At 39.8% G+C, this 5302-nt stretch overlaps 1 pseudogene; it reads left to right on the forward strand.

Moving 5' to 3' along the window:
- Window positions 1–482: 482 nt before the first annotated feature.
- On the forward strand, window positions 483–602 carry LOC115067106 (annotated as a pseudogene).
- Window positions 603–5302: the final 4700 nt, after the last annotated feature.

Genomic DNA, 5302 nt, shown 5'->3' on the forward strand with positions numbered 1-5302 from the left:
ATAAATCTTTTGGTGCCCATGTCACCCGCAAGGAATTGTAATTCTATGTTGTTGGTTTGAAGCCCATGGTTTGACTTCCTTCACAAGTTCCTGTTACTACTGTTTATCTCCCCTTAGATTCATTGTCAGGAGCATGAAGACGGACAAGGCAAGCTCAGAACACAAGTTCTCCCTCAACGCAAGTGCAAATAAATACAGTGGATACTCATTGAAGATTAAAATTCACAACACTGGGGCTGGAGAGATGACTAAGCGGTTTAGAGCACTGGCTGTTCTTACAGAAGACTCAGGTTCAAATCCCAGCACTCATATGGTGGCTAACAACCATTTGTATCTCAAATTCCCGGGGATCCAATTCCCTCCTTATGCATTGCATGACACGGGTGCACTTACATGCATGCAGGCAATACATACGTACACCTAAAATAAAATAATAAATAAAATAATTTTTAAAAAAAACAAAACAAAACATTCACACTACTGTACTAAAAGCTGATTTTGGTGAAAGTTTCTAATAACATTTACCAAATTGGAGTATTGGGCGAGTGACTAAGACTACATTCCACAATGGTCTATATCATTACTATCTTGTGGCCTAAACCGATTGAAAAAAATGAAAAAAGGAATCCACAATACTCAGCTATATTAGTTGGTGTCACTTTGAAGTTTATAAAAAATGAAATATTGGGCTGGAGAGATGGCTCAGTGGTTAAGAGCACTGACTACTCTTGCAGAGGACCTGGGTTCAATTCCCAGCACCTATGTCACAGCTAAACACCATCCTTAACTCCAGTTCCGGGGAAATCCGAAACCCTCTTCTGACCTCCGTGGCATTGCACAACGTATGTGCACTCACATACATGCAGGCAATACACTCATATACATAAAATAATAAATAAAATATTTTAATAAATGAGACATTGCTGATATCTCAGCAAGCATAATAATAATAATAATAATAATAATAATAATAATAATTCATATGAACTCATCCTGAGTTTGTTGAGCATGTTCTCCATGTTCTCACAATGTGAAGGTTCTTTCACAGGGAAAGTTGCACAGAATCAGTACTATGCTGACAGGTAGAGCCTGATATTCCTATAATCATTGTGAGAATTCAGGTCTTAACACCTGTTTTTGTATTTCTTCTTTTGGTTTCTCTACATTGACTTAAAATCAATTGCCTGGGACTGGAGAGATGCCTCAGCAGTTGACTGGTCTTGTAGAGGACCTGGGTTCAATTCCTAGCACCCACATGGCAGATATGAACTGTCCTTAACTCCAGCCCCAAGAGAATCTGACGCCCTCTTCTGACTTCTGCAGCATTGCACAACATGGGTGCACTCACATACATGCAGGCAATACACTCATACACATAAAATAAAAAGAATAAATAAAATATTTAAAACGTAAATAGAATCAATTGCCATGTTAGAGCTAAGTTTGTGATATGAGAACACGGAAAAGAAGGGTACAGATGTAGCTCAGAGGCAGAAGATAGGTAGATTTGGTTTTCACAATGTAACATTTTACAACGTACACTATGATGAGTTTTCTCATATCTTGCTTTCTGATCAAATTAGGACAAAGGGTACACTCGTACATAGTGGGTGTGGGGATGGGAAGAGTGAGTATACTGAAAATTTTAAGCTATAAGTGTTGTATGCGAGCTGTTCTGGGATTTCATACCCACTTCCCCAGGTCTATGCTGAGATTTTGGGTGGTTTGAGGTGACATGGGAATTGGACATGCTGTTGGCATTGCTGTGAGATCACATGAGTAACTAACCAACTGTCTAGAAAACTCTATTTCCTTGTGGTCATCCACAAGGCTCTTACAATATTTTTTCCTCCCTGGCCTCAATGAACCATGCGACATACATAAATGGAAAAGCATTCTTTCTTGACACTATATGCATACATGGCATCCCTGTAGAACAAACAAGGAAAAATCAAGTTGGTGCTGACTTCAGAGCCTGATCACTTCTAGCTAGCTTTCTTAGTGCTAGAAGGTGTCATGCATGCCACTAGAAGAAAAAAGAAATCATCAATATTACCCAGCAGAAAATACTGTTAACTGTCACAGTGGTCAGGGAATATATGCCCACTGGTGTATTAATGACAGGAATATTATGGTGGTAAACACCCACTCGCTAATTCAACTTAAGGTCCACTTCATAGAAGGGAACCCATACCTGATGTTGATATCAGGCTTGGGAACCAAAGGCTAGACAGGTCACAGGGCCTAGTGGGGGAGCCTAGTACTAGTTTTCTACTAAATAGTTATAATATTAAGGTGACCCCAAATGACTTATTGTTAAATGAATTTGTTGCTCAACTCTCAACAGAGAAGTTTCTTTATGCAGCAGGAGGTGATTAACACAGAAACCCAAAACTGGCCAATGTCCAAAAAATAAAGCTAAGCTAAATAAGTTGATACCTTTTATAGAGATTAAAGATGAATTCTTAACTTCAATACTAACAATGCAAAAGTACGAACTGAAATGCTTATCAATGTCAAATGTAGATTAATAAATATGAAGACGTTGGAAGGATTTACCTGGCATTATTCAGTGGTCCCTCCATGACAAGTAGCACATGAGAGCTCATGTGTGCCTTTCCTGTCCATCACATTTCACCCTGGAGCCTGAGATCACATATTGCAGATATCTTTGTGAACCACAAACCATTCCTTCTTAGCACGCCACAAAACCTCTAAGGAAAAGACAAAGAATCTCAAAGAAGTTGCTTCTCTGACATCTTGGAGATTGCCCAGAAACTCTGCAAGACAAAGAACTGTAATAAAATTCACATAACATGAAGACCAACTCTCAAAGACAGGACTTCCAGGCTTAGCAGTGCATGTCATTCATCCCAGTACTCAGGAGGCAGAAGCAGATGGATCTCTGTGAGATGGAGGCCAGTTTGGTCTACATAGTGGGATCCAAGTGGGTTGGGGCTACAGGAGAACTTTCCTAAAAAATAATAATAAAAATAAAACACAGTCAAGACTGCACACATTGTCTGAGGAGAAAGCACACATAGCAAAGGAAAATTTGAACAATCTCAATAAATTAGCACATGCCTCACATTAGGAATTTCTATACATAATGTGTCCAAATGGCTTCTGCTTTTAGAAGAGTCCAAAAGAAGTAGAGATGACATTTTCTTCTCTTACATTTCATCTTTGTTTTCATTCACTTCACACATTGTTTTTAATATTCCTCCAAGTTTAAAGAAGCAGAGTGGGGACATTAACTGAATTTAATGTTATTATACTTGAATGACATTAATGAAGGCATGGTCCCACCAAGCTCCTGCAATATGAATAGATCTTTCCATATGTTTTTAAATGTCTGGTGAGAGAACAGATGATTGCTTAGGGGTATCTGGCTGAAAATACTTGAGTGTCCTGGCATGAGAATGGATTCTAAGCAGATGACACTTAGTCAAGCCAGGAATGACAGAGAGGGAGGAGGTTGCAGAGTTAAAGCACAGTGCTCTTCAGTGTCTCACACCGTGAAGGGCTTGAGCCTATCAAGGATTTCTCATAGTATTACTCAGAGAGTGAATTTTGAAAATAAACAACTATGTCTCTTTAAAAAAAACTGCGTATTTTGAATATGTTGTGGTGATAGCTCATGAGGACAAAGGGAAGTAGTAATAAGATATGTGTTCATCGTTTGAAACATAATAAAAGACATTTTCATGATGATTAAAGAAGGTATAAGTGCATGGAAAGCTTTTCACCCGCATAAGGATGCAATGTGGCAGGATGCATTACGGTTCAAGTTTCTAAGAAGACCATGGAGATAGTGCTGTTATGGATGAGTCGGACCTGATTCTTCTGCCTGGACAGGATGTAAACCATGCTGCTGGCTCAGAGCATGAGGCTCCCATACAAGTCATCAGTGATGGGAACAAAGTTCTCTTACTAAACAGCAGAATTTCGGATCTACTGGAACAGGAAAGGACTCACAGTCAATTGCCCTTAAAGGTCTGGAAAACGCTCATGTGGGAGGAGCTGCTGCAAGTCAACTCCACCCCCAGACAACCTGATAACACACCACCCAAGATTTCTGCCAAGTTCACAAGGAGGTTGCCAAGCTAAAACTGTCATTTTGCTCTGACACATTCTCAAGAGAATAAGCACAAAATTGCCATAGTCATGTGACTGAAAATATAAGCAAAGGATTTGGGACACCCAATGGGACATATATGCCACCCTTGGGTTCCACATGGAGAAAATAGTTTTCATAGCAGCACAACAACCCCACTCCTCTCCTATCTGTACATCAGACTCATAAAGTTTTGCTTGGACCCACACCTGGGTAGCAAATGAGAGAACCCAAACATAGCTGAAGACCTGCAGATCCCACAAAACTTCATACGCAATGCTGTGTGAAATACCACAAAGGTGGATGAGGCAATCTCTAAATTCATGGATGGTAGTTTGACAGAAGTGTCTGTAGGAAAGGGAAATCCATACCTAGAATAGATACCGATTTCAGCAAGGAGAGAGGAGCACACTTTCTATGATGGAATTCCAATCTAGACAACCAGTAACACCGTTGCGGTCTGGTCTCAGTAGAAAATGGTCCAATTTGGGGCTCTGAATGATGGACTTTGCTGTGTTCAGTTTAGCACAAAGCTACAGAAGTTGCCACATCAGTCTTAATCTGTAGAAAACTTTATGCATAAATTCTATATCTGCCACTACTGCCTGTTTGTTCATGGAGCCTTTGGAAGTGAAATGGATGAAGAGGGGATGAGGTTGATTATTAAGAAAATGGTAGTTCTGCCGGGTGTGGTGGCAACATGCCTTTAGTCTAAGCACTCAGTAGGCAGAAGCAGGTAGATCTTTATGAGTTCCAGCACAGCCTGGTCTAAATTGGGAGTTCCAGACCAGCTGGGGCTACAGGGAGACCCTGTCTCAAAAAGACTAAAAAAAAAAAAAGATAGAAAGAAAAAGAAACAAAGAAAATGGTAGTTCTATTACTTGTTTCGTGAAACCTCACTCTGCTGAGATCACTTTTTGATGAGCATATACATGGAACGCAATTATCGTCACATCTTTTGTCCAGTTACAGTGCTATATCCACTTGTCTTTACACCAAATAACTTTCTACCCAATTTTCCAGGTATGCTTCTTCAAAGTCTCTGAATGTGCAGCCAAACCACTGGTTTAGCTCATGATTCAGTAAATAATCACACTTCTGTGCATTTCTCTTTCCAAGAGAAATGCATGACCATGAACACTGCTTAAATTGTGATCACTGTGAAGAATTAACCACTCTCATTCA

The sequence above is a fragment of the Nannospalax galili genome, unplaced genomic scaffold (genome assembly GCF_000622305.1).
Source record: "Nannospalax galili isolate Female #2095 unplaced genomic scaffold, S.galili_v1.0 scaffold590, whole genome shotgun sequence".
Lineage (NCBI taxonomy): Eukaryota > Metazoa > Chordata > Mammalia > Rodentia > Spalacidae > Nannospalax > Nannospalax galili.